Here is a 25,827-nt window from a genome sequence, read left to right on the forward strand (position 1 = left end):
AATACCCCCCTGCCCCCTCAACCACTGACCCCTGCCATTACCCCAGATTCACACCTCCCTCCCCCCAACCACTGACACCCCCTATCAGAATAATACCCCCCACCCCCTCAACCACTGACCCCTGCCATTACCCCAGATTCACGCCCCCCCTTCCCAACCACTGACACCCCCTATCAGAATAAAACCCCCTCTCCCCCTCAACCACTGATCCCTGCCATTACCCCAGATTAAAACCTCCCTCCCCCAACCACTGACACCCCCTATAAGACTAATACACTCCTCAACCACTGACCCCTGCAATTACCCCAGTATCACACCTCCCTCCACCAACCACTGACACCCCCATCACCCCAGACTGATACCCCCCCACCCTCACAACCACTGACCACTGCCATTACCCCAGATTCACACCTCCCTCCCCAAGCCACTGACACACCCTATCAGACTAATACTCCCCCACCCCCTCAACCACTGACCCCTGCCATTACCCCAGATTCATGCTTCCCTCCCCCAACCACTGATACCACCTATCAGACTAATACCCCACGCCCCCTCAACCACTAAGCCCTGCCTTTACCCCAGATTCACACCTCCCTCCCCCAACCACTGACACCCCCTATCAGAATAAAACCCCCCACCCCCTCAACCACTAACCCCTGCCACTACCCCAGATTCATGCCTCCCTCTCCCAACTACTGACACCCCCTATCAGACTAATACCCCCTCAACCACTGACCCCAGATTCACAACTCCCTCCCCCAACCACTGACACCCCCTATCACCCCAGACTTATGCCCCCCACCACCCTCGCAACCACTGACCCCTGCCATTACCCCAGACTCACTCCTCCCTCCCCCAACCACTAACATCCCCTATTACCCCAGATTGATACCCCTTATCACCCCAGATTGACACCCAGAAAATTCTATGGGAAAGTTCAGGTAACCCAAACCAAACCCGCCGATCACTGAACTGCAGAGAACACCCACCAGAGCTGTGTGACTGGGTGCCATCTTCTGTACATGAATGCAAATGTCCTCCAAGACTGGGAATAACCCAATCAACACACAGAGATCATTCAATACTTTATTGGGGGATCAACTTACATGGAGGTGTGCAGGCTGACAGGGGAGGAGATGACATCCCCCCAACCCCAAACAGTGACACCCCCTGTCACCCCAGATTGACACCCAGCCCCCACCATTGAAACCCCCCACCTCCAAACACTGACCCCCACTATCACCCCAGATTAACATCCTGTATTTGCTGACACCCCTTATCACCCCAGATTGACACCCAGCCCCCACCATTGAAACTCCCCACCTCCGAACACTGACCCCCACTATCACCCCAGATTAACACCCTGCCACCACTGGCATCCCCTATTACCCTACCACCGACTCCTGCCATCAGCCCAGATTTCAAAGCTCCCACCTTCAAACCACTGACACCCAATATCACCCCAGATTGATACCCCCCAACTACAACCAGTGACCCCCTACCCCACCATCAACCCAGATTTTATACCTCCCACCCCCAACCACTGACACCCCCTATAAGACCAGATTGACACCCTCAAACCACTGACACCCACCATTACCTTAGATTTTAAACACTCCACCTCCAATTACTGACCCCAGCCATTACCCCATATTGACACCCCCAATCACCCCAGATTGATACCCACCACACCCTCAACCCTGCCATTACCCCAGATTGATACACTGACACCCACCATCACTCCAGATTGATACCTCCTACCTTCAAACCACTGACTCCCACCATCATCCCAGATTGATACCCCCATACCACTGACACCCACCACCATCACCCCAGATTGATTCTCCCTGCCTTCAAACCACTTACACCCATTATCACCTCAGGTTGTTACCCCCACACCACTGACACCCACCATCACCCCAGATTTATACCCCCTACTTTTAATCCACTGACTCCCACCATCATCCCATATTGATACACCAATACCACTGTCAACCACCACCATAACCCCATATTGATACCCCTTACCTTCAAACCACTGACACCCATTATTGCCCCAGATTGATACCCCCATACCACTGGCACCCACCATCACCCCAGACTGGTACCCCTACCTTCAAACCACTGATTCCAACCATCACTCCAGATTGATACCACCTACCTTCAAACCACTGACCCCTGCCATTACCTCAGATTGATACTCCATACCATTGACACCAACCATCACCCCAGATTGATACCACCTACCTTCAAACCACTGACCCCCACCATCACCCCAGATTGATACCCCCACCTTCAAATCACTGACCCCCACCATCACCCCAGATTGATACCTCCCCTTACCCTGACACCCCCTCTCTCCAACCAGTGACCTCCCCACCATCAACCCAGATTTTCAACCTCCCACCCCCAACCACTGACACCCTCCTTAGAGGTCACACAGCGTGGAGGATGGCACTACCTCCCTGCTGCCCAGGAAGTGTGCATGCTCTGGATCTCCCAGGAAATATACTGAGATCCAACAATCATGAATTTAACTCTGAACATGAAAAGCCTACAGCTTCAAAGGGAGGGGTGGTATACAGAGGAAAACAGACTGATCATCACTATGAACAGCACCCATCTCATGGTCAGGATACACAGGACAGTGGATCTCATGGGCATGGAGGAGTAGGTAGGGGAAGAAGTTGCGGCTTGGGACTGCAAGTGAAGGGCAGTAGTATGGGGAGAATGTCACTTGTGTCAGGATCCTAATCTCATCCCTGTCAGATATGAAAGATATTCTAATGGATGGAATCAAACCCGGTCCCCCGTGGTTTTTCATATTTAATATCATTCAATATGATATTAAGAAAGACCACATAGATGCTGCTGCCAGGAATGCAGGTGTGCCCTTACCTGCCCTTGGGAGCAAAAGAGATAGCTAACAATGTTCGATTCTTTAAGGCAGCTCATCTCTTCAGCAGCCTGCCCAGCTAACTGAATCACCTATGTTTTCAGCAGCTGCTTTTCTGAATGTAAGACAAAAGTTTCAAAGCAATAGACAGTGTGAAAAATAATAATCTACCAAGATTAGAACTTGGATCACAGGATTCAGAGTCCAGAGGGATAACCATTAAAGCATGGAACACCTGGCTCTACACAACCTGGTCAGGGCATATTGTTAATACTTCTTTTTTCAGATGTCCTCCTTCTGATGTTTCCATATGTCTACATGGGCGTTGGTTAACTTCGGTCCCATTTCACCCCACAGGACCAACTAGTCTAGCAAGTTTTCCCTTGGCCATCTAGCAGCACTTTGACATCTATACTTGATGAACCAAGGGGCAGGAACTTAGACACTGCCATCACAAGGTTTCTGGGGCCAAAAGTGGGATGGCGCCAATCACCACCGCGCAGGAATTGCACCAAGCTTGTTGAGAAATTTGGAGATGACTAGTTGTGGGAGAAATGACTAAGCCAGCGTCGGTTTCACCATAAGAATGATTTGTAGAATGCCCAGGTTGTGCAAATGTGAGCTCAAAGCTCCCTCTTGAAAGAGCATTCAAGGACTTGAGTTGAGCGTGGTGAGTTAAGCGTGCAGAAAAAGCCATCTCCCCGTCGGGGAATCGAACCCCGGTCTCCCGCATGATAGGCAGGGATACTCACCACTATACTAATGAGGACCACATGAAAGTCTTTCTTTTTCACCACCACCATCTTTTTCGTGCAGCAAGACATACGGTTGTGGATTTTCTTTTTTCCAAGAACAGGCTTTATTATTAGTTTGCTTAGCAATCGCTAGGTCCTGGGCTCTCCTTTTCCCACACATCCTGCTTTTCCCAGTGGCCTTTGTGTCAGTAAGACACAATTTGCCAAGCAGTAGACAGTGTGAAAAGGAAGGTCCCACCGAGATTTGAACTCGGATCGCTGGATTCAGAGTCCAGAGTGCTAACCATTACACCATGGAACCTTTGGATCTGTACTGCTTGGCCAGGCCCAATTGTTTAGACTTTTAGACCACCGCCATCACCATCTTTTTTTGTGCAGGAGAACATACGGTTGTGGATTTTCATTTGTCCAAGAACTCGCTGTATTATTAGTTTGCTTAGCCATCGCTAGGTCCTGGGCTCTCCTTTTCCCACACATCCTCTCCCAGTAACCCACATTTTTCTTTGATTCCTTTTGAGGAGACACTCCTTTTCCCTTACTATCCCCTCCCAGAAACCCTCCTTTCTCCTTGCATCCTCTTCCAGAGAATGGCTTGTCCTCTCACTTGCTTTCTTAGTAGACTCTTGTCTTCCCTTCTTTTCTCTCCCAAAGACACCTTTTTCTTCTCACTTCTTGCCCCGGAGTCCTTCCTTCCCCCTTTTGAATATTCACCAGGAATGCAGGTGTGCCCTTACCCGCCCCTGGGAGCAAAAGAGATAGCTACCAATGTTGCCTTCTTTTAGGGAGCTCTTCTCTTCATCAGCCTGCCCAGCTAGCTGACGTGAAGCTTTACGTCTCTGCTGTAAACCCAAGCAAAACTCCCAAGTTGTCCGGATTTCAACTTGGACAAAGAAAAGCCAATGGATTAGGAATGCGTGACCTTAAAGAGCCCTTCTTTCAATATTCCTTTCTCATGTCATTCTTTCCCGGAGCTTTTCTCCAAATGAGAGAGCCACGCAATATTAGCTGAAAGTTTGAGTCTATGGATAGCGATCTGTGGAGCTTATGTCCCAAAGTAGCTGTGGTCAGTAGCTTGCTAAGCATCTATGTTTTCAGCAGCTGCTTTTCTGAGTGGCCTTTGTGTCAGTAAGACGCAAGTTGCGAAGCAGTAGGCAGTGTGAAAAAAGAGGTCCCACTGAGATTTGAACTCGGATTGCTGGATTCAAAGTCCAGAGTGCTAACCATTACACCATGGAACCACCGGCTCTACCTCACTTTGGCTAGGCCCCATTGTTTAAAGGTCTTTTTTCCCCAGATGTCCTTTTTTCCTTCTGATGTTTCCGTATGTCTACATGGGCGTTGGTTAACTTCTGTCCCATTTCACCCCACAGGACCAACTAGTCTAGCAAATTTTCCCTTGGCCATCTAGCAGCACTTTGACATCTATAATTGATGAACCAAGGGGCAGGAACGTAGACGCTGCCATCCCAAGGTTTCTGGAGCCAAAAGTGGGATGGCGCCAATCACCACCGTGCAGGAGTAGACACCAAGCTTGTTGAGAAATTTGTAGATGACTAGTTGTGGGAGAAATGACTAAGCCAGCGTCGGTTTCACCATAAGAATGATTTGTAGAATGCCCAGGTTGTGCAAATGTGAGCTCAAAGCTCCCTCTTGAAAGAGCATTCAAGGACTTGAAGTTGAGCGTGGTGAGTTAAGCGTGCTGCTAAGTGGGTAGAAAAAGCCATCTCCCCGTCGGGGAATCGAACCCCGGTCTCCCGCGTGACAGGCGGGGATACTCACCACTATACTAACGAGGACCACATGAAAGCCTTTCTTTTTCACCACCACCATCTTTTTCGTGCAGCAAGACATACGGTTGTGGATTTTCTTTTTTCCAAGAACTGGCTTTATTATTAGTTTGCTTAGCAATCGCTAGGTCCTGGGCTCTCCTTTTCCCACACATCCTGCTTTTCCCAGTGGCCTTTGTGTCAGTAAGACACAAGTTGCCAAGCAGTAGACAGTGTGAAAAGGAAGGTCCCACCGAGATTTGAACTCGGATCGCTGGATTCAGAGTCCAGAGTGCTAACCATTACACCATGGAACCTTTGGATCTGTACTGCTTGGCCAGGCCCAATTGTTTAGACTTTTTTCCCCACCCCCTCACATGTCCTCCTTGTGATCTTTGCGTATGTCTACATGGGCATTGGTTAACTTCTGTCCCATTTCACCCCACAGGACCGACCAGTCTAGCAAATTTTCCCTTGGCCATCTAGCAGCACTTTGACATCTATACTTGATGAAGCAAAGGGCATGAACTTAGATGCTGCCATCCCAAGGTTTCTGGGGTCAAAAGTGGGATGGCACCAATCAGCAGCGTGCAGAAGTAAACACCAAGCTTGTTGAGAAATGTGGAGCTGACTAGATGTGGGAGAAATGACTAAGCCAGCGTCCGGGTGGCCATAAGATTGATTTGTACAAATGTGAGCTCAAAGCTCCCTCTTGAAAGAGCATTCAAGGACTTGAGTTGAGCGTGGTGAGTTAGGCGTGCTGCTAAGTGGGTAGAAAAAGCCATCTCCCCGTCGGGGAATCGAACCCCGGTCTCCCGCGTGACAGGCGGGGATACTCACCACTATACTAACGAGGACCACATGAAAGGGTTGTTTTTGCACCACCGCCATCACCATCTTTTTTTGTGCAGGAGAACATACGGTTGTGGATTTTCATTTGTCCAAGAACTCGCTGTATTATTAGTTTGCTTAGCCATCGCTAGGTCCTGGGCTCTCCTTTTCCCACACATCCTCTCCCAGTAACCCACATTTTTCTTTGATTCCTTTTGAGGAGACACTCCTTTTCCCTTACTATCCCCTCCCAGAAACCCTCCTTTCTCCTTGCATCCTCTTCCAGAGAATGGCTTGTCCTCTCACTTGCTTTCTTAGTAGACTCTTGTCTTCCCTTCTTTTCTCTCCCAAAGACACCTTTTTCTTCTCACTTCTTGCCCCGGAGTCCTTCCTTCCCCCTTTTGAATATTCACCAGTAATGCAGGTGTGCCCTTACCCGCCCCTGGGAGCAAAAGAGATAGCTACCAATGTTGCCTTCTTTTAGGGAGCTCTTCTCTTCATCAGCCTGCCCAGCTAGCTGACGTGAAGCTTTACGTCTCTGCTGTAAACCCAAGCAAAACTCCAAGTTGTCTGGATTTCAACTTGGACAAAGAGAAGCCAATGGATTAGGAATGCGTGACCTCAAAGAGCCCTTCTTTCAATATTCCTTTCTCATGTCATTCTTTCCCGGAGCTTTTCTCCAAATGAGAGAGCCACGCAATATTAGCTGAAAGTTTGAGTCTATGGATAGCGATCTGTGGAGCTTATGTCCCAAAGTAGCTGTGGTCAGTAGCTTGCTAAGCATCTATGTTTTCAGCAGCTGCTTTTCTGAGTGGCCTTTGTGTCAGTAAGACGCAAGTTGCGAAGCAGTAGGCAGTGTGAAAAATGAGGTCCCACCGAGATTTGAACTCGGATTGCTGGATTCAAAGTCCAGAGTGCTAACCATTACACCATGGAACCACCGGCTCTACCTCCCTTGGCTAGGCCCCATTGTTTAAAGGTCTTTTTTCCCCAGATGTCCTTTTTTCCTTCTGATGTTTCCGTATGTCTACATGGGCGTTGGTTAACTTCTGTCCCATTTCACCCCACAAGACCAACTAGTCTAGCAAATTTTCCTTTGGCCATCTAGCAGCACTTTGACATCTATAATTGATGAACCAAGGGGCAGGAACGTAGACGCTGCCATCCCAAGGTTTCTGGGGCCAAAAGTGGGATGGCGCCAATCACCACCGTGCAGGAGTAGACACCAAGCTTGTTGAGAAATTTGTAGATGACTAGTTGTGGGAGAAATGACTAAGCCAGCGTCGGTTTCAACATAAGAATGATTTGTAGAATGCCCAGGTTGTGCAAATGTGAGCTCAAAGCTCCCTCTTGAAAGAGCATTCAAGGACTTGAAGTTGAGCGTGGTGAGTTAAGCGTGCTGCTAAGTGGGTAGAAAAAGCCATCTCCCCGTCGGGGAATCGAACCCCGGTCTCCCGCGTGACAGGCGGGGATACTCACCACTATACTAACGAGGACCACATGAAAGTCTTTCTTTTTCACCACCACCATCTTTTTCGTGCAGCAAGACATACGGTTGTGGATTTTCTTTTTTCCAAGAACTGGCTTTATTATTAGTTTGCTTAGCAATCGCTAGGTCCTGGGCTCTCCTTTTCCCACACATCCTGCTTTTCCCAGTGGCCTTTGTGTCAGTAAGACACAAGTTGCCAAGCAGTAGACAGTGTGAAAAGGAAGGTCCCACCGAGATTTGAACTCGGATCGCTGGATTCAGAGTCCAGAGTGCTAACCATTACACCATGGAACCTTTGGATCTGTACTGCTTGGCCAGGCCCAATTGTTTAGACTTTTTTTTTCCCCCCCTCACATGTCCTCCTTGTGATCTTTGCGTATGTCTACATGGGCATTGGTTAACTTCTGTCCCATTTCACCCCACAGGACCGACCAGTCTAGCAAATTTTCCCTTGGCCATCTAGCAGCACTTTGACATCTATACTTGATGAAGCAAAGGGCATGAACTTAGATGCTGCCATCCCAAGGTTTCTGGGGTCAAAAGTGGGATGGCACCAATCAGCAGCGTGCAGAAGTAAACACCAAGCTTGTTGAGAAATGTGGAGCTGACTAGATGTGGGAGAAATGACTAAGCCAGCGTCCGGGTGGCCATAAGATTGATTTGTACAAATGTGAGCTCAAAGCTCCCTCTTGAAAGAGCATTCAAGGACTTGAGTTGAGCGTGGTGAGTTAGGCGTGCTGCTAAGTGGGTAGAAAAAGCCATCTCCCCGTCGGGGAATCGAACCCCGGTCTCCCGCGTGACAGGCGGGGATACTCACCACTATACTAACGAGGACCACATGAAAGGGTTTTTTTTGCACCACCGCCATCACCATCTTTTTTTGTGCAGGAGAACATACGGTTGTGGATTTTCATTTGTCCAAGAACTCGCTGTATTATTAGTTTGCTTAGCCATCGCTAGGTCCTGGGCTCTCCTTTTCCCACACATCCTCTCCCAGTAACCCACATTTTTCTTTGATTCCTTTTGAGGAGACACTCCTTTTCCCTTACTATCCCCTCCCAGAAACCCTCCTTTCTCCTTGCATCCTCTTCCAGAGAATGGCTTGTCCTCTCACTTGCTTTCTTAGTAGACTCTTGTCTTCCCTTCTTTTCTCTCCCAAAGACACCTTTTTCTTCTCACTTCTTGCCCCGGAGTCCTTCCTTCCCCCTTTTGAATATTCACCAGGAATGCAGGTGTGCCCTTACCCGCCCCTGGGAGCAAAAGAGATAGCTACCAATGTTGCCTTCTTTTAGGGAGCTCTTCTCTTCATCAGCCTGCCCAGCTAGCTGACGTGAAGCTTTACGTCTCTGCTGTAAACCCAAGCAAAACTCCCAAGTTGTCCGGATTTCAACTTGGACAAAGAAAAGCCAATGGATTAGGAATGCGTGACCTTAAAGAGCCCTTCTTTCAATATTCCTTTCTCATGTCATTCTTTCCCGGAGCTTTTCTCCAAATGAGAGAGCCACGCAATATTAGCTGAAAGTTTGAGTCTATGGATAGCGATCTGTGGAGCTTATGTCCCAAAGTAGCTGTGGTCAGTAGCTTGCTAAGCATCTATGTTTTCAGCAGCTGCTTTTCTGAGTGGCCTTTGTGTCAGTAAGACGCAAGTTGCGAAGCAGTAGGCAGTGTGAAAAAAGAGGTCCCACTGAGATTTGAACTCGGATTGCTGGATTCAAAGTCCAGAGTGCTAACCATTACACCATGGAACCACCGGCTCTACCTCACTTTGGCTAGGCCCCATTGTTTAAAGGTCTTTTTTCCCCAGATGTCCTTTTTTCCTTCTGATGTTTCCGTATGTCTACATGGGCGTTGGTTAACTTCTGTCCCATTTCACCCCACAGGACCAACTAGTCTAGCAAATTTTCCCTTGGCCATCTAGCAGCACTTTGACATCTATAATTGATGAACCAAGGGGCAGGAACGTAGACGCTGCCATCCCAAGGTTTCTGGAGCCAAAAGTGGGATGGCGCCAATCACCACCGTGCAGGAGTAGACACCAAGCTTGTTGAGAAATTTGTAGATGACTAGTTGTGGGAGAAATGACTAAGCCAGCGTCGGTTTCACCATAAGAATGATTTGTAGAATGCCCAGGTTGTGCAAATGTGAGCTCAAAGCTCCCTCTTGAAAGAGCATTCAAGGACTTGAAGTTGAGCGTGGTGAGTTAAGCGTGCTGCTAAGTGGGTAGAAAAAGCCATCTCCCCGTCGGGGAATCGAACCCCGGTCTCCCGCGTGACAGGCGGGGATACTCACCACTATACTAACGAGGACCACATGAAAGCCTTTCTTTTTCACCACCACCATCTTTTTCGTGCAGCAAGACATACGGTTGTGGATTTTCTTTTTTCCAAGAACTGGCTTTATTATTAGTTTGCTTAGCAATCGCTAGGTCCTGGGCTCTCCTTTTCCCACACATCCTGCTTTTCCCAGTGGCCTTTGTGTCAGTAAGACACAAGTTGCCAAGCAGTAGACAGTGTGAAAAGGAAGGTCCCACCGAGATTTGAACTCGGATCGCTGGATTCAGAGTCCAGAGTGCTAACCATTACACCATGGAACCTTTGGATCTGTACTGCTTGGCCAGGCCCAATTGTTTAGACTTTTTTCCCCACCCCCTCACATGTCCTCCTTGTGATCTTTGCGTATGTCTACATGGGCATTGGTTAACTTCTGTCCCATTTCACCCCACAGGACCGACCAGTCTAGCAAATTTTCCCTTGGCCATCTAGCAGCACTTTGACATCTATACTTGATGAAGCAAAGGGCATGAACTTAGATGCTGCCATCCCAAGGTTTCTGGGGTCAAAAGTGGGATGGCACCAATCAGCAGCGTGCAGAAGTAAACACCAAGCTTGTTGAGAAATGTGGAGCTGACTAGATGTGGGAGAAATGACTAAGCCAGCGTCCGGGTGGCCATAAGATTGATTTGTACAAATGTGAGCTCAAAGCTCCCTCTTGAAAGAGCATTCAAGGACTTGAGTTGAGCGTGGTGAGTTAGGCGTGCTGCTAAGTGGGTAGAAAAAGCCATCTCCCCGTCGGGGAATCGAACCCCGGTCTCCCGCGTGACAGGCGGGGATACTCACCACTATACTAACGAGGACCACATGAAAGGGTTGTTTTTGCACCACCGCCATCACCATCTTTTTTTGTGCAGGAGAACATACGGTTGTGGATTTTCATTTGTCCAAGAACTCGCTGTATTATTAGTTTGCTTAGCCATCGCTAGGTCCTGGGCTCTCCTTTTCCCACACATCCTCTCCCAGTAACCCACATTTTTCTTTGATTCCTTTTGAGGAGACACTCCTTTTCCCTTACTATCCCCTCCCAGAAACCCTCCTTTCTCCTTGCATCCTCTTCCAGAGAATGGCTTGTCCTCTCACTTGCTTTCTTAGTAGACTCTTGTCTTCCCTTCTTTTCTCTCCCAAAGACACCTTTTTCTTCTCACTTCTTGCCCCGGAGTCCTTCCTTCCCCCTTTTGGATATTCACCAGTAATGCAGGTGTGCCCTTACCCGCCCCTGGGAGCAAAAGAGATAGCTACCAATGTTGCCTTCTTTTAGGGAGCTCTTCTCTTCATCAGCCTGCCCAGCTAGCTGACGTGAAGCTTTACGTCTCTGCTGTAAACCCAAGCAAAACTCCAAGTTGTCTGGATTTCAACTTGGACAAAGAGAAGCCAATGGATTAGGAATGCGTGACCTCAAAGAGCCCTTCTTTCAATATTCCTTTCTCATGTCATTCTTTCCCGGAGCTTTTCTCCAAATGAGAGAGCCACGCAATATTAGCTGAAAGTTTGAGTCTATGGATAGCGATCTGTGGAGCTTATGTCCCAAAGTAGCTGTGGTCAGTAGCTTGCTAAGCATCTATGTTTTCAGCAGCTGCTTTTCTGAGTGGCCTTTGTGTCAGTAAGACGCAAGTTGCGAAGCAGTAGGCAGTGTGAAAAATGAGGTCCCACCGAGATTTGAACTCGGATTGCTGGATTCAAAGTCCAGAGTGCTAACCATTACACCATGGAACCACCGGCTCTACCTCCCTTGGCTAGGCCCCATTGTTTAAAGGTCTTTTTTCCCCCAGATGTCCTTTTTTCCTTCTGATGTTTCCGTATGTCTACATGGGCGTTGGTTAACTTCTGTCCCATTTCACCCCACAGGACCAACTAGTCTAGCAAATTTTCCTTTGGCCATCTAGCAGCACTTTGACATCTATAATTGATGAACCAAGGGGCAGGAACGTAGACGCTGCCATCCCAAGGTTTCTGGGGCCAAAAGTGGGATGGCGCCAATCACCACCGTGCAGGAGTAGACACCAAGCTTGTTGAGAAATTTGTAGATGACTAGTTGTGGGAGAAATGACTAAGCCAGCGTCGGTTTCAACATAAGAATGATTTGTAGAATGCCCAGGTTGTGCAAATGTGAGCTCAAAGCTCCCTCTTGAAAGAGCATTCAAGGACTTGAAGTTGAGCGTGGTGAGTTAAGCGTGCTGCTAAGTGGGTAGAAAAAGCCATCTCCCCGTCGGGGAATCGAACCCCGGTCTCCCGCGTGACAGGCGGGGATACTCACCACTATACTAACGAGGACCACATGAAAGTCTTTCTTTTTCACCACCACCATCTTTTTCGTGCAGCAAGACATACGGTTGTGGATTTTCTTTTTTCCAAGAACTGGCTTTATTATTAGTTTGCTTAGCAATCGCTAGGTCCTGGGCTCTCCTTTTCCCACACATCCTGCTTTTCCCAGTGGCCTTTGTGTCAGTAAGACACAAGTTGCCAAGCAGTAGACAGTGTGAAAAGGAAGGTCCCACCGAGATTTGAACTCGGATCGCTGGATTCAGAGTCCAGAGTGCTAACCATTACACCATGGAACCTTTGGATCTGTACTGCTTGGCCAGGCCCAATTGTTTAGACTTTTTTTTTCCCCCCCTCACATGTCCTCCTTGTGATCTTTGCGTATGTCTACATGGGCATTGGTTAACTTCTGTCCCATTTCACCCCACAGGACCGACCAGTCTAGCAAATTTTCCCTTGGCCATCTAGCAGCACTTTGACATCTATACTTGATGAAGCAAAGGGCATGAACTTAGATGCTGCCATCCCAAGGTTTCTGGGGTCAAAAGTGGGATGGCACCAATCAGCAGCGTGCAGAAGTAAACACCAAGCTTGTTGAGAAATGTGGAGCTGACTAGATGTGGGAGAAATGACTAAGCCAGCGTCCGGGTGGCCATAAGATTGATTTGTACAAATGTGAGCTCAAAGCTCCCTCTTGAAAGAGCATTCAAGGACTTGAGTTGAGCGTGGTGAGTTAGGCGTGCTGCTAAGTGGGTAGAAAAAGCCATCTCCCCGTCGGGGAATCGAACCCCGGTCTCCCGCGTGACAGGCGGGGATACTCACCACTATACTAACGAGGACCACATGAAAGGGTTGTTTTTGCACCACCGCCATCACCATCTTTTTTTGTGCAGGAGAACATACGGTTGTGGATTTTCATTTGTCCAAGAACTCGCTGTATTATTAGTTTGCTTAGCCATCGCTAGGTCCTGGGCTCTCCTTTTCCCACACATCCTCTCCCAGTAACCCACATTTTTCTTTGATTCCTTTTGAGGAGACACTCCTTTTCCCTTACTATCCCCTCCCAGAAACCCTCCTTTCTCCTTGCATCCTCTTCCAGAGAATGGCTTGTCCTCTCACTTGCTTTCTTAGTAGACTCTTGTCTTCCCTTCTTTTCTCTCCCAAAGACACCTTTTTCTTCTCACTTCTTGCCCCGGAGTCCTTCCTTCCCCCTTTTGAATATTCACCAGGAATGCATGTGTGCCCTTACCCGCCCCTGGGAGCAAAAGAGATAGCTACCAATGTTGCCTTCTTTTAGGGAGCTCTTCTCTTCATCAGCCTGCCCAGCTAGCTGACGTGAAGCTTTACGTCTCTGCTGTAAACCCAAGCAAAACTCCAAGTTGTCTGGATTTCAACTTGGACAAAGAGAAGCCAATGGATTAGGAATGCGTGACCTCAAAGAGCCCTTCTTTCAATATTCCTTTCTCATGTCATTCTTTCCCGGAGCTTTTCTCCAAATGAGAGAGCCACGCAATATTAGCTGAAAGTTTGAGTCTATGGATAGCGATCTGTGGAGCTTATGTCCCAAAGTAGCTGTGGTCAGTAGCTTGCTAAGCATCTATGTTTTCAGCAGCTGCTTTTCTGAGTGGCCTTTGTGTCAGTAAGACGCAAGTTGCGAAGCAGTAGGCAGTGTGAAAAATGAGGTCCCACCGAGATTTGAACTCGGATTGCTGGATTCAAAGTCCAGAGTGCTAACCATTACACCATGGAACCACCGGCTCTACCTCACTTGCCTAGGCCCCATTGTTTAAAGGTCTTTTTTCCCCAGATGTCCTTTTTTCCTTCTGATGTTTCCGTATGTCTACATGGGCGTTGGTTAACTTCTGTCCCATTTCACCCCACAGGACCAACTAGTCTAGCAAATTTTCCCTTGGCCATCTAGCAGCACTTTGACATCTATAATTGATGAACCAAGGGGCAGGAACGTAGACGCTGCCATCCCAAGGTTTCTGGGGCCAAAAGTGGGATGGCGCCAATCACCACCGTGCAGGAGTAGACACCAAGCTTGTTGAGAAATTTGTAGATGACTAGTTGTGGGAGAAATGACTAAGCCAGCGTCGGTTTCAACATAAGAATGATTTGTAGAATGCCCAGGTTGTGCAAATGTGAGCTCAAAGCTCCCTCTTGAAAGAGCATTCAAGGACTTGAAGTTGAGCGTGGTGAGTTAAGCGTGCTGCTAAGTGGGTAGAAAAAGCCATCTCCCCGTCGGGGAATCGAACACCGGTCTCCCGCGTGACAGGCGGGGATACTCACCACTATACTAACGAGGACCACATGAAAGTCTTTCTTTTTCACCACCACCATCTTTTTCGTGCAGCAAGACATACGGTTGTGGATTTTCTTTTTTCCAAGAACTGGCTTTATTATTAGTTTGCTTAGCAATCGCTAGGTCCTGGGCTCTCCTTTTCCCACACATCCTGCTTTTCCCAGTGGCCTTTGTGTCAGTAAGACACAAGTTGCCAAGCAGTAGACAGTGTGAAAAGGAAGGTCCCACCGAGATTTGAACTCGGATCGCTGGATTCAGAGTCCAGAGTGCTAACCATTACACCATGGAACCTTTGGATCTGTACTGCTTGGCCAGGCCCAATTGTTTAGACTTTTTTTTTCCCCCCCTCACATGTCCTCCTTGTGATCTTTGCGTATGTCTACATGGGCATTGGTTAACTTCTGTCCCATTTCACCCCACAGGACCGACCAGTCTAGCAAATTTTCCCTTGGCCATCTAGCAGCACTTTGACATCTATACTTGATGAAGCAAAGGGCATGAACTTAGATGCTGCCATCCCAAGGTTTCTGGGGTCAAAAGTGGGATGGCACCAATCAGCAGCGTGCAGAAGTAAACACCAAGCTTGTTGAGAAATGTGGAGCTGACTAGATGTGGGAGAAATGACTAAGCCAGCGTCCGGGTGGCCATAAGATTGATTTGTACAAATGTGAGCTCAAAGCTCCCTCTTGAAAGAGCATTCAAGGACTTGAGTTGAGCGTGGTGAGTTAGGCGTGCTGCTAAGTGGGTAGAAAAAGCCATCTCCCCGTCGGGGAATCGAACCCCGGTCTCCCGCGTGACAGGCGGGGATACTCACCACTATACTAACGAGGACCACATGAAAGGGTTTTTTTTGCACCACCGCCATCACCATCTTTTTTTGTGCAGGAGAACATACGGTTGTGGATTTTCATTTGTCCAAGAACTCGCTGTATTATTAGTTTGCTTAGCCATCGCTAGGTCCTGGGCTCTCCTTTTCCCACACATCCTCTCCCAGTAACCCACATTTTTCTTTGATTCCTTTTGAGGAGACACTCCTTTTCCCTTACTATCCCCTCCCAGAAACCCTCCTTTCTCCTTGCATCCTCTTCCAGAGAATGGCTTGTCCTCTCACTTGCTTTCTTAGTAGACTCTTGTCTTCCCTTCTTTTCTCTCCCAAAGACACCTTTTTCTTCTCACTTCTTGCCCCGGAGTCCTTCCTTCCCCCTTTTGAATATTCACCAGGAATGCAGGTGTGCCCTTACCCGCCCCTGGGAGCAAAAGAGATAGCTACCAATGTTGCCTTCTTTTAGGGAGCTCTTCTCTTCATCAGCCTGCCCAGCTAGCTGACGTGAAGCTTTACGTCTCTGCTGTAAACCCAAGCAAAACTCCAAGTTGTCCGGATTTCAACTTGGACAAAGAGAAGCCAATGGATTAGGAATGCGTGACCTTAAAGAGCCCTTCTTTCAATAGTCCTTTCTCATGTCCTTCTTTCCCGGAGCTTTTCTCCAAATGAGAGAGCCACGCAATATTAGCTGAAAGTTTGAGTCTATGGATAGCGATCTGTGGAGCTTATGTCCCAAAGTAGCTGTGGTCAGTAGCTTGCTAAGCATCTATGTTTTCAGCAGCTGCTTTTCTGAGTGGCCTTTGTGTCAGTAAGACGCAAGTTGCGAAGCAGTAGGCAGTGTGAAAAATGAGGTCCCACCGAGATTTGAACTCGGATTGCTGGATTCAAAATCCAGAGTGCTAACCATTATACCATGGAACCACGGGCTCTACCTCACTTGGCTAGGCCCCATTGTTTAAAGGTCTTTTTTTCCCCCCAGATGTCCTTCTTTCCTTCTGATGTTTCCGTATGTCTACATGGGCATTGGTTAACTTCTGTCCCATTTCACCCCACAGGACCAACTAGTCTAGCAAATTTTCCCTTGGCCATCTAGCAGCACTTTGACATCTATAATTGATGAACCAAGGGGCAGGAACGTAGACGCTGCCATCCCAAGGTTTCTGGGGCCAAAAGTGGGATGGCGCCAATCACCACCGTGCAGGAGTAGACACCAAGCTTGTTGAGAAATTTGTAGATGACTAGTTGTGGGAGAAATGACTAAGCCAGCGTCGGTTTCAACATAAGAATGATTTGTAGAATGCCCAGGTTGTGCAAATGTGAGCTCAAAGCTCCCTCTTGAAAGAGCATTCAAGGACTTGAAGTTGAGCGTGGTGAGTTAAGCGTGCTGCTAAGTGGGTAGAAAAAGCCATCTCCCCGTCGGGGAATCGAACCCCGGTCTCCCGCGTGACAGGCGGGGATACTCACCACTATACTAACGAGGACCACATGAAAGTCTTTCTTTTTCACCACCACCACCATCTTTTTCGTGCAGCAAGACATACGGTTGTGGATTTTCTTTTTTCCAAGAACTGGCTTTATTATTAGTTTGCTTAGCAATCGCTAGGTCCTGGGCTCTCCTTTTCCCACACATCCTGCTTTTCCCAGTGGCCTTTGTGTCAGTAAGACACAAGTTGCCAAGCAGTAGACAGTGTGAAAAGGAAGGTCCCACCGAGATTTGAACTCGGATCGCTGGATTCAGAGTCCAGAGTGCTAACCATTACACCATGGAACCTTTGGATCTGTACTGCTTGGCCAGGCCCAATTGTTTAGACTTTTTTTTTCCCCCCTCACATGTCCTCCTTGTGATCTTTGCGTATGTCTACATGGGCATTGGTTAACTTCTGTCCCATTTCACCCCACAGGACCGACCAGTCTAGCAAATTTTCCCTTGGCCATCTAGCAGCACTTTGACATCTATACTTGATGAAGCAAAGGGCATGAACTTAGATGCTGCCATCCCAAGGTTTCTGGGGTCAAAAGTGGGATGGCACCAATCAGCAGCGTGCAGAAGTAAACACCAAGCTTGTTGAGAAATGTGGAGCTGACTAGATGTGGGAGAAATGACTAAGCCAGCGTCCGGGTGGCCATAAGATTGATTTGTACAAATGTGAGCTCAAAGCTCCCTCTTGAAAGAGCATTCAAGGACTTGAGTTGAGCGTGGTGAGTTAGGCGTGCTGCTAAGTGGGTAGAAAAAGCCATCTCCCCGTCGGGGAATCGAACCCCGGTCTCCCGCGTGACAGGCGGGGATACTCACCACTATACTAACGAGGACCACATGAAAGGGTTTTTTTTGCACCACCGCCATCACCATCTTTTTTTGTGCAGGAGAACATACGGTTGTGGATTTTCATTTGTCCAAGAACTCGCTGTATTATTAGTTTGCTTAGCCATCGCTAGGTCCTGGGCTCTCCTTTTCCCACACATCCTCTCCCAGTAACCCACATTTTTCTTTGATTCCTTTTGAGGAGACACTCCTTTTCCCTTACTATCCCCTCCCAGAAACCCTCCTTTCTCCTTGCATCCTCTTCCAGAGAATGGCTTGTCCTCTCACTTGCTTTCTTAGTAGACTCTTGTCTTCCCTTCTTTTCTCTCCCAAAGACAACTTTTTCTTCTCACTTCTTGCCCCGGAGTCCTTCCTTCCCCCTTTTGGATATTCACCAGTAATGCAGGTGTGCCCTTACCCGCCCCTGGGAGCAAAAGAGATAGCTACCAATGTTGCCTTCTTTTAGGGAGCTCTTCTCTTCATCAGCCTGCCCAGCTAGCTGACGTGAAGCTTTACGTCTCTGCTGTAAACCCAAGCAAAACTCCAAGTTGTCTGGATTTCAACTTGGACAAAGAGAAGCCAATGGATTAGGAATGCGTGACCTCAAAGAGCCCTTCTTTCAATATTCCTTTCTCATGTCATTCTTTCCCGGAGCTTTTCTCCAAATGAGAGAGCCACGCAATATTAGCTGAAAGTTTGAGTCTATGGATAGCGATCTGTGGAGCTTATGTCCCAAAGTAGCTGTGGTCAGTAGCTTGCTAAGCATCTATGTTTTCAGCAGCTGCTTTTCTGAGTGGCCTTTGTGTCAGTAAGACGCAAGTTGCGAAGCAGTAGGCAGTGTGAAAAATGAGGTCCCACCGAGATTTGAACTCGGATTGCTGGATTCAAAGTCCAGAGTGCTAACCATTACACCATGGAACCACCGGCTCTACCTCCCTTGGCTAGGCCCCATTGTTTAAAGGTCTTTTTTCCCCCAGATGTCCTTTTTTCCTTCTGATGTTTCCGTATGTCTACATGGGCGTTGGTTAACTTCTGTCCCATTTCACCCCACAGGACCAACTAGTCTAGCAAATTTTCCCTTGGCCATCTAGCAGCACTTTGACATCTATAATTGATGAACCAAGGGGCAGGAACGTAGACGCTGCCATCCCAAGGTTTCTGGGGCCAAAAGTGGGATGGCGCCAATCACCACCGTGCAGGAGTAGACACCAAGCTTGTTGAGAAATTTGTAGATGACTAGTTGTGGGAGAAATGACTAAGCCAGCGTCGGTTTCAACATAAGAATGATTTGTAGAATGCCCAGGTTGTGCAAATGTGAGCTCAAAGCTCCCTCTTGAAAGAGCATTCAAGGACTTGAAGTTGAGCGTGGTGAGTTAAGCGTGCTGCTAAGTGGGTAGAAAAAGCCATCTCCCCGTCGGGGAATCGAACCCCGGTCTCCCGCGTGACAGGCGGGGATACTCACCACTATACTAACGAGGACCACATGAAAGTCTTTCTTTTTCACCACCACCATCTTTTTCGTGCAGCAAGACATACGGTTGTGGATTTTCTTTTTTCCAAGAACTGGCTTTATTATTAGTTTGCTTAGCAATCGCTAGGTCCTGGGCTCTCCTTTTCCCACACATCCTGCTTTTCCCAGTGGCCTTTGTGTCAGTAAGACACAAGTTGCCAAGCAGTAGACAGTGTGAAAAGGAAGGTCCCACCGAGATTTGAACTCGGATCGCTGGATTCAGAGTCCAGAGTGCTAACCATTACACCATGGAACCTTTGGATCTGTACTGCTTGGCCAGGCCCAATTGTTTAGACTTTTTTTTTCCCCCCCTCACATGTCCTCCTTGTGATCTTTGCGTATGTCTACATGGGCATTGGTTAACTTCTGTCCCATTTCACCCCACAGGACCGACCAGTCTAGCAAATTTTCCCTTGGCCATCTAGCAGCACTTTGACATCTATACTTGATGAAGCAAAGGGCATGAACTTAGATGCTGCCATCCCAAGGTTTCTGGGGTCAAAAGTGGGATGGCACCAATCAGCAGCGTGCAGAAGTAAACACCAAGCTTGTTGAGAAATGTGGAGCTGACTAGATGTGGGAGAAATGACTAAGCCAGCGTCCGGGTGGCCATAAGATTGATTTGTACAAATGTGAGCTCAAAGCTCCCTCTTGAAAGAGCATTCAAGGACTTGAGTTGAGCGTGGTGAGTTAGGCGTGCTGCTAAGTGGGTAGAAAAAGCCATCTCCCCGTCGGGGAATCGAACCCCGGTCTCCCGCGTGACAGGCGGGGATACTCACCACTATACTAACGAGGACCACATGAAAGGGTTTTTTTTGCACCACCGCCATCACCATCTTTTTTTGTGCAGGAGAACATACGGTTGTGGATTTTCATTTGTCCAAGAACTCGCTGTATTATTAGTTTGCTTAGCCATCGCTAGGTCCTGGGCTCTCCTTTTCCCACACATCCTCTCCCAGTAACCCACATTTTTCTTTGATTCCTTTTGAGGAGACACTCCTTTTCCCTTACTATCCCCTCCCAGAAACCCTCCTTTCTCCTTGCATCCTCTTCCAGAGAATGGCTTGTCCTCTCACTTGCTTTCTTAGTAGACTCTTGTCTTCCCTTCTTTTCTCTCCCAAAGACACCTTTTTCTTCTCACTTCTTGCCCCGGAGTCCTTCCTTCCCCCTTTTGAATATTCACCAGGAATGCAGGTGTGCCCTTACCCGCCCCTGGGAGCAAAAGAGATAGCTACCAATGTTGCCTTCTTTTAGGGAGCTCTTCTCTTCATCAGCCTGCCCAGCTAGCTGACGTGAAGCTTTACGTCTCTGCTGTAAACCCAAGCAAAACTCCCAAGTTGTCCGGATTTCAACTTGGACAAAGAAAAGCCAATGGATTAGGAATGCGTGACCTTAAAGAGCCCTTCTTTCAATATTCCTTTCTCATGTCATTCTTTCCCGGAGCTTTTCTCCAAATGAGAGAGCCACGCAATATTAGCTGAAAGTTTGAGTCTATGGATAGCGATCTGTGGAGCTTATGTCCCAAAGTAGCTGTGGTCAGTAGCTTGCTAAGCATCTATGTTTTCAGCAGCTGCTTTTCTGAGTGGCCTTTGTGTCAGTAAGACGCAAGTTGCGAAGCAGTAGGCAGTGTGAAAAAAGAGGTCCCACTGAGATTTGAACTCGGATTGCTGGATTCAAAGTCCAGAGTGCTAACCATTACACCATGGAACCACCGGCTCTACCTCACTTTGGCTAGGCCCCATTGTTTAAAGGTCTTTTTTCCCCAGATGTCCTTTTTTCCTTCTGATGTTTCCGTATGTCTACATGGGCGTTGGTTAACTTCTGTCCCATTTCACCCCACAGGACCAACTAGTCTAGCAAATTTTCCCTTGGCCATCTAGCAGCACTTTGACATCTATAATTGATGAACCAAGGGGCAGGAACGTAGACGCTGCCATCCCAAGGTTTCTGGAGCCAAAAGTGGGATGGCGCCAATCACCACCGTGCAGGAGTAGACACCAAGCTTGTTGAGAAATTTGTAGATGACTAGTTGTGGGAGAAATGACTAAGCCAGCGTCGGTTTCACCATAAGAATGATTTGTAGAATGCCCAGGTTGTGCAAATGTGAGCTCAAAGCTCCCTCTTGAAAGAGCATTCAAGGACTTGAAGTTGAGCGTGGTGAGTTAAGCGTGCTGCTAAGTGGGTAGAAAAAGCCATCTCCCCGTCGGGGAATCGAACCCCGGTCTCCCGCGTGACAGGCGGGGATACTCACCACTATACTAACGAGGACCACATGAAAGCCTTTCTTTTTCACCACCACCATCTTTTTCGTGCAGCAAGACATACGGTTGTGGATTTTCTTTTTTCCAAGAACTGGCTTTATTATTAGTTTGCTTAGCAATCGCTAGGTCCTGGGCTCTCCTTTTCCCACACATCCTGCTTTTCCCAGTGGCCTTTGTGTCAGTAAGACACAAGTTGCCAAGCAGTAGACAGTGTGAAAAGGAAGGTCCCACCGAGATTTGAACTCGGATCGCTGGATTCAGAGTCCAGAGTGCTAACCATTACACCATGGAACCTTTGGATCTGTACTGCTTGGCCAGGCCCAATTGTTTAGACTTTTTTCCCCACCCCCTCACATGTCCTCCTTGTGATCTTTGCGTATGTCTACATGGGCATTGGTTAACTTCTGTCCCATTTCACCCCACAGGACCGACCAGTCTAGCAAATTTTCCCTTGGCCATCTAGCAGCACTTTGACATCTATACTTGATGAAGCAAAGGGCATGAACTTAGATGCTGCCATCCCAAGGTTTCTGGGGTCAAAAGTGGGATGGCACCAATCAGCAGCGTGCAGAAGTAAACACCAAGCTTGTTGAGAAATGTGGAGCTGACTAGATGTGGGAGAAATGACTAAGCCAGCGTCCGGGTGGCCATAAGATTGATTTGTACAAATGTGAGCTCAAAGCTCCCTCTTGAAAGAGCATTCAAGGACTTGAGTTGAGCGTGGTGAGTTAGGCGTGCTGCTAAGTGGGTAGAAAAAGCCATCTCCCCGTCGGGGAATCGAACCCCGGTCTCCCGCGTGACAGGCGGGGATACTCACCACTATACTAACGAGGACCACATGAAAGGGTTTTTTTTGCACCACCGCCATCACCATCTTTTTTTGTGCAGGAGAACATACGGTTGTGGATTTTCATTTGTCCAAGAACTCGCTGTATTATTAGTTTGCTTAGCCATCGCTAGGTCCTGGGCTCTCCTTTTCCCACACATCCTCTCCCAGTAACCCACATTTTTCTTTGATTCCTTTTGAGGAGACACTCCTTTTCCCTTACTATCCCCTCCCAGAAACCCTCCTTTCTCCTTGCATCCTCTTCCAGAGAATGGCTTGTCCTCTCACTTGCTTTCTTAGTAGACTCTTGTCTTCCCTTCTTTTCTCTCCCAAAGACACCTTTTTCTTCTCACTTCTTGCCCCGGAGTCCTTCCTTCCCCCTTTTGGATATTCACCAGTAATGCAGGTGTGCCCTTACCCGCCCCTGGGAGCAAAAGAGATAGCTACCAATGTTGCCTTCTTTTAGGGAGCTCTTCTCTTCATCAGCCTGCCCAGCTAGCTGACGTGAAGCTTTACGTCTCTGCTGTAAACCCAAGCAAAACTCCAAGTTGTCTGGATTTCAACTTGGACAAAGAGAAGCCAATGGATTAGGAATGCGTGACCTCAAAGAGCCCTTCTTTCAATATTCCTTTCTCATGTCATTCTTTCCCGGAGCTTTTCTCCAAATGAGAGAGCCACGCAATATTAGCTGAAAGTTTGAGTCTATGGATAGCGATCTGTGGAGCTTATGTCCCAAAGTAGCTGTGGTCAGTAGCTTGCTAAGCATCTATGTTTTCAGCAGCTGCTTTTCTGAGTGGCCTTTGTGTCAGTAAGACGCAAGTTGCGAAGCAGTAGGCAGTGTGAAAAATGAGGTCCCACCGAGATTTGAACTCGGATTGCTGGATTCAAAGTCCAGAGTGCTAACCATTACACCATGGAACCACCGGCTCTACCTCCCTTGGCTAGGCCCCATTGTTTAAAGGTCTTTTTTCCCCAGATGTCCTTTTTTCCTTCTGATGTTTCCGTATGTCTACATGGGCGTTGGTTAACTTCTGTCCCATTTCACCCCACAGGACCAACTAGTCTAGCAAATTTTCCTTTGGCCATCTAGCAGCACTTTGACATCTATAATTGATGAACCAAGGGGCAGGAACGTAGACGCTGCCATCCCAAGGTTTCTGGGGCCAAAAGTGGGATGGCGCCAATCACCACCGTGCAGGAGTAGACACCAAGCTTGTTGAGAAATTTGTAGATGACTAGTTGTGGGAGAAATGACTAAGCCAGCGTCGGTTTCAACATAAGAATGATTTGTAGAATGCCCAGGTTGTGCAAATGTGAGCTCAAAGCTCCCTCTTGAAAGAGCATTCAAGGACTTGAAGTTGAGCGTGGTGAGTTAAGCGTGCTGCTAAGTGGGTAGAAAAAGCCATCTCCCCGTCGGGGAATCGAACGCCGGTCTCCCGCGTGACAGGCGGGGATACTCACCACTATACTAACGAGGACCACATGAAAGTCTTTCTTTTTCACCACCACCATCTTTTTCGTGCAGCAAGACATACGGTTGTGGATTTTCTTTTTTCCAAGAACTGGCTTTATTATTAGTTTGCTTAGCAATCGCTAGGTCCTGGGCTCTCCTTTTCCCACACATCCTGCTTTTCCCAGTGGCCTTTGTGTCAGTAAGACACAAGTTGCCAAGCAGTAGACAGTGTGAAAAGGAAGGTCCCACCGAGATTTGAACTCGGATCGCTGGATTCAGAGTCCAGAGTGCTAACCATTACACCATGGAACCTTTGGATCTGTACTGCTTGGCCAGGCCCAATTGTTTAGACTTTTTTTTTCCCCCCCTCACATGTCCTCCTTGTGATCTTTGCGTATGTCTACATGGGCATTGGTTAACTTCTGTCCCATTTCACCCCACAGGACCGACCAGTCTAGCAAATTTTCCCTTGGCCATCTAGCAGCACTTTGACATCTATACTTGATGAAGCAAAGGGCATGAACTTAGATGCTGCCATCCCAAGGTTTCTGGGGTCAAAAGTGGGATGGCACCAATCAGCAGCGTGCAGAAGTAAACACCAAGCTTGTTGAGAAATGTGGAGCTGACTAGATGTGGGAGAAATGACTAAGCCAGCGTCCGGGTGGCCATAAGATTGATTTGTACAAATGTGAGCTCAAAGCTCCCTCTTGAAAGAGCATTCAAGGACTTGAGTTGAGCGTGGTGAGTTAGGCGTGCTGCTAAGTGGGTAGAAAAAGCCATCTCCCCGTCGGGGAATCGAACCCCGGTCTCCCGCGTGACAGGCGGGGATACTCACCACTATACTAACGAGGACCACATGAAAGGGTTTTTTTTGCACCACCGCCATCACCATCTTTTTTTGTGCAGGAGAACATACGGTTGTGGATTTTCATTTGTCCAAGAACTCGCTGTATTATTAGTTTGCTTAGCCATCGCTAGGTCCTGGGCTCTCCTTTTCCCACACATCCTCTCCCAGTAACCCACATTTTTCTTTGATTCCTTTTGAGGAGACACTCCTTTTCCCTTACTATCCCCTCCCAGAAACCCTCCTTTCTCCTTGCATCCTCTTCCAGAGAATGGCTTGTCCTCTCACTTGCTTTCTTAGTAGACTCTTGTCTTCCCTTCTTTTCTCTCCCAAAGACACCTTTTTCTTCTCACTTCTTGCCCCGGAGTCCTTCCTTCCCCCTTTTGAATATTCACCAGGAATGCAGGTGTGCCCTTACCCGCCCCTGGGAGCAAAAGAGATAGCTACCAATGTTGCCTTCTTTTAGGGAGCTCTTCTCTTCATCAGCCTGCCCAGCTAGCTGACGTGAAGCTTTACGTCTCTGCTGTAAACCCAAGCAAAACTCCAAGTTGTCTGGATTTCAACTTGGACAAAGAGAAGCCAATGGATTAGGAATGCGTGACCTCAAAGAGCCCTTCTTTCAATATTCCTTTCTCATGTCATTCTTTCCCGGAGCTTTTCTCCAAATGAGAGAGCCACGCAATATTAGCTGAAAGTTTGAGTCTATGGATAGCGATCTGTGGAGCTTATGTCCCAAAGTAGCTGTGGTCAGTAGCTTGCTAAGCATCTATGTTTTCAGCAGCTGCTTTTCTGAGTGGCCTTTGTGTCAGTAAGACGCAAGTTGCGAAGCAGTAGGCAGTGTGAAAAATGAGGTCCCACCGAGATTTGAACTCGGATTGCTGGATTCAAAGTCCAGAGTGCTAACCATTACACCATGGAACCACCGGCTCTACCTCCCTTGGCTAGGCCCCATTGTTTAAAGGTCTTTTTTCCCCAGATGTCCTTTTTTCCTTCTGATGTTTCCGTATGTCTACATGGGCGTTGGTTAACTTCTGTCCCATTTCACCCCACAGGACCAACTAGTCTAGCAAATTTTCCCTTGGCCATCTAGCAGCACTTTGACATCTATAATTGATGAACCAAGGGGCAGGAACGTAGACGCTGCCATCCCAAGGTTTCTGGGGCCAAAAGTGGG

At 48.0% G+C, this 25,827-nt stretch overlaps 36 non-coding genes across 36 annotated transcripts; all 36 read right to left on the reverse strand.

The window, feature by feature from the left end:
- Positions 1–3,880: 3,880 nt before the first annotated feature.
- On the reverse strand, positions 3,881–3,952 carry TRNAQ-CUG (transfer RNA glutamine (anticodon CUG)). The gene has a single exon. It is a non-coding gene; the product is annotated as a tRNA-Gln (tRNA).
- An 865-nt stretch (positions 3,953–4,817) lies between these two features.
- On the reverse strand, positions 4,818–4,889 carry TRNAQ-UUG (transfer RNA glutamine (anticodon UUG)). The gene has a single exon. It is a non-coding gene; the product is annotated as a tRNA-Gln (tRNA).
- A 486-nt stretch (positions 4,890–5,375) lies between these two features.
- On the reverse strand, positions 5,376–5,447 carry TRNAD-GUC (transfer RNA aspartic acid (anticodon GUC)). The gene has a single exon. It is a non-coding gene; the product is annotated as a tRNA-Asp (tRNA).
- Positions 5,448–5,662: 215 nt separating this feature from the next.
- On the reverse strand, positions 5,663–5,734 carry TRNAQ-CUG (transfer RNA glutamine (anticodon CUG)). Its single transcript has one exon. It is a non-coding gene; the product is annotated as a tRNA-Gln (tRNA).
- A 468-nt stretch (positions 5,735–6,202) lies between these two features.
- Positions 6,203–6,274, reverse strand: TRNAD-GUC (transfer RNA aspartic acid (anticodon GUC)). Its single transcript has one exon. It is a non-coding gene; the product is annotated as a tRNA-Asp (tRNA).
- An 841-nt stretch (positions 6,275–7,115) lies between these two features.
- TRNAQ-UUG (transfer RNA glutamine (anticodon UUG)) lies at positions 7,116–7,187 on the reverse strand. The gene has a single exon. It is a non-coding gene; the product is annotated as a tRNA-Gln (tRNA).
- Positions 7,188–7,672: 485 nt separating this feature from the next.
- On the reverse strand, positions 7,673–7,744 carry TRNAD-GUC (transfer RNA aspartic acid (anticodon GUC)). The gene has a single exon. It is a non-coding gene; the product is annotated as a tRNA-Asp (tRNA).
- A 215-nt stretch (positions 7,745–7,959) lies between these two features.
- TRNAQ-CUG (transfer RNA glutamine (anticodon CUG)) lies at positions 7,960–8,031 on the reverse strand. Its single transcript has one exon. It is a non-coding gene; the product is annotated as a tRNA-Gln (tRNA).
- A 468-nt stretch (positions 8,032–8,499) lies between these two features.
- TRNAD-GUC (transfer RNA aspartic acid (anticodon GUC)) lies at positions 8,500–8,571 on the reverse strand. The gene has a single exon. It is a non-coding gene; the product is annotated as a tRNA-Asp (tRNA).
- An 842-nt stretch (positions 8,572–9,413) lies between these two features.
- TRNAQ-UUG (transfer RNA glutamine (anticodon UUG)) lies at positions 9,414–9,485 on the reverse strand. Its single transcript has one exon. It is a non-coding gene; the product is annotated as a tRNA-Gln (tRNA).
- Positions 9,486–9,971: 486 nt separating this feature from the next.
- TRNAD-GUC (transfer RNA aspartic acid (anticodon GUC)) lies at positions 9,972–10,043 on the reverse strand. The gene has a single exon. It is a non-coding gene; the product is annotated as a tRNA-Asp (tRNA).
- Positions 10,044–10,258: 215 nt separating this feature from the next.
- TRNAQ-CUG (transfer RNA glutamine (anticodon CUG)) lies at positions 10,259–10,330 on the reverse strand. Its single transcript has one exon. It is a non-coding gene; the product is annotated as a tRNA-Gln (tRNA).
- A 468-nt stretch (positions 10,331–10,798) lies between these two features.
- Positions 10,799–10,870, reverse strand: TRNAD-GUC (transfer RNA aspartic acid (anticodon GUC)). Its single transcript has one exon. It is a non-coding gene; the product is annotated as a tRNA-Asp (tRNA).
- An 841-nt stretch (positions 10,871–11,711) lies between these two features.
- TRNAQ-UUG (transfer RNA glutamine (anticodon UUG)) lies at positions 11,712–11,783 on the reverse strand. The gene has a single exon. It is a non-coding gene; the product is annotated as a tRNA-Gln (tRNA).
- Positions 11,784–12,269: 486 nt separating this feature from the next.
- Positions 12,270–12,341, reverse strand: TRNAD-GUC (transfer RNA aspartic acid (anticodon GUC)). The gene has a single exon. It is a non-coding gene; the product is annotated as a tRNA-Asp (tRNA).
- Positions 12,342–12,556: 215 nt separating this feature from the next.
- Positions 12,557–12,628, reverse strand: TRNAQ-CUG (transfer RNA glutamine (anticodon CUG)). The gene has a single exon. It is a non-coding gene; the product is annotated as a tRNA-Gln (tRNA).
- Positions 12,629–13,096: 468 nt separating this feature from the next.
- On the reverse strand, positions 13,097–13,168 carry TRNAD-GUC (transfer RNA aspartic acid (anticodon GUC)). The gene has a single exon. It is a non-coding gene; the product is annotated as a tRNA-Asp (tRNA).
- Positions 13,169–14,009: 841 nt separating this feature from the next.
- Positions 14,010–14,081, reverse strand: TRNAQ-UUG (transfer RNA glutamine (anticodon UUG)). Its single transcript has one exon. It is a non-coding gene; the product is annotated as a tRNA-Gln (tRNA).
- A 772-nt stretch (positions 14,082–14,853) lies between these two features.
- On the reverse strand, positions 14,854–14,925 carry TRNAQ-CUG (transfer RNA glutamine (anticodon CUG)). Its single transcript has one exon. It is a non-coding gene; the product is annotated as a tRNA-Gln (tRNA).
- A 468-nt stretch (positions 14,926–15,393) lies between these two features.
- Positions 15,394–15,465, reverse strand: TRNAD-GUC (transfer RNA aspartic acid (anticodon GUC)). The gene has a single exon. It is a non-coding gene; the product is annotated as a tRNA-Asp (tRNA).
- An 841-nt stretch (positions 15,466–16,306) lies between these two features.
- TRNAQ-UUG (transfer RNA glutamine (anticodon UUG)) lies at positions 16,307–16,378 on the reverse strand. Its single transcript has one exon. It is a non-coding gene; the product is annotated as a tRNA-Gln (tRNA).
- Positions 16,379–16,866: 488 nt separating this feature from the next.
- On the reverse strand, positions 16,867–16,938 carry TRNAD-GUC (transfer RNA aspartic acid (anticodon GUC)). Its single transcript has one exon. It is a non-coding gene; the product is annotated as a tRNA-Asp (tRNA).
- Positions 16,939–17,156: 218 nt separating this feature from the next.
- TRNAQ-CUG (transfer RNA glutamine (anticodon CUG)) lies at positions 17,157–17,228 on the reverse strand. Its single transcript has one exon. It is a non-coding gene; the product is annotated as a tRNA-Gln (tRNA).
- Positions 17,229–17,695: 467 nt separating this feature from the next.
- On the reverse strand, positions 17,696–17,767 carry TRNAD-GUC (transfer RNA aspartic acid (anticodon GUC)). Its single transcript has one exon. It is a non-coding gene; the product is annotated as a tRNA-Asp (tRNA).
- Positions 17,768–18,608: 841 nt separating this feature from the next.
- TRNAQ-UUG (transfer RNA glutamine (anticodon UUG)) lies at positions 18,609–18,680 on the reverse strand. Its single transcript has one exon. It is a non-coding gene; the product is annotated as a tRNA-Gln (tRNA).
- A 486-nt stretch (positions 18,681–19,166) lies between these two features.
- On the reverse strand, positions 19,167–19,238 carry TRNAD-GUC (transfer RNA aspartic acid (anticodon GUC)). The gene has a single exon. It is a non-coding gene; the product is annotated as a tRNA-Asp (tRNA).
- A 215-nt stretch (positions 19,239–19,453) lies between these two features.
- Positions 19,454–19,525, reverse strand: TRNAQ-CUG (transfer RNA glutamine (anticodon CUG)). Its single transcript has one exon. It is a non-coding gene; the product is annotated as a tRNA-Gln (tRNA).
- A 468-nt stretch (positions 19,526–19,993) lies between these two features.
- TRNAD-GUC (transfer RNA aspartic acid (anticodon GUC)) lies at positions 19,994–20,065 on the reverse strand. Its single transcript has one exon. It is a non-coding gene; the product is annotated as a tRNA-Asp (tRNA).
- An 842-nt stretch (positions 20,066–20,907) lies between these two features.
- TRNAQ-UUG (transfer RNA glutamine (anticodon UUG)) lies at positions 20,908–20,979 on the reverse strand. The gene has a single exon. It is a non-coding gene; the product is annotated as a tRNA-Gln (tRNA).
- A 486-nt stretch (positions 20,980–21,465) lies between these two features.
- TRNAD-GUC (transfer RNA aspartic acid (anticodon GUC)) lies at positions 21,466–21,537 on the reverse strand. The gene has a single exon. It is a non-coding gene; the product is annotated as a tRNA-Asp (tRNA).
- A 215-nt stretch (positions 21,538–21,752) lies between these two features.
- TRNAQ-CUG (transfer RNA glutamine (anticodon CUG)) lies at positions 21,753–21,824 on the reverse strand. The gene has a single exon. It is a non-coding gene; the product is annotated as a tRNA-Gln (tRNA).
- Positions 21,825–22,292: 468 nt separating this feature from the next.
- TRNAD-GUC (transfer RNA aspartic acid (anticodon GUC)) lies at positions 22,293–22,364 on the reverse strand. Its single transcript has one exon. It is a non-coding gene; the product is annotated as a tRNA-Asp (tRNA).
- Positions 22,365–23,205: 841 nt separating this feature from the next.
- TRNAQ-UUG (transfer RNA glutamine (anticodon UUG)) lies at positions 23,206–23,277 on the reverse strand. The gene has a single exon. It is a non-coding gene; the product is annotated as a tRNA-Gln (tRNA).
- A 772-nt stretch (positions 23,278–24,049) lies between these two features.
- Positions 24,050–24,121, reverse strand: TRNAQ-CUG (transfer RNA glutamine (anticodon CUG)). The gene has a single exon. It is a non-coding gene; the product is annotated as a tRNA-Gln (tRNA).
- Positions 24,122–24,589: 468 nt separating this feature from the next.
- TRNAD-GUC (transfer RNA aspartic acid (anticodon GUC)) lies at positions 24,590–24,661 on the reverse strand. The gene has a single exon. It is a non-coding gene; the product is annotated as a tRNA-Asp (tRNA).
- An 841-nt stretch (positions 24,662–25,502) lies between these two features.
- On the reverse strand, positions 25,503–25,574 carry TRNAQ-UUG (transfer RNA glutamine (anticodon UUG)). The gene has a single exon. It is a non-coding gene; the product is annotated as a tRNA-Gln (tRNA).
- Between the last annotated feature and the right edge of the window lie 253 nt (positions 25,575–25,827).

Source organism: Staurois parvus, unplaced genomic scaffold (genome assembly GCF_062004578.1).
Source record: "Staurois parvus isolate SC_StPar_1 unplaced genomic scaffold, SC_StPar_1.0 ptg000782l, whole genome shotgun sequence".
NCBI classification, from domain to species: Eukaryota; Metazoa; Chordata; class Amphibia; order Anura; family Ranidae; genus Staurois; species Staurois parvus.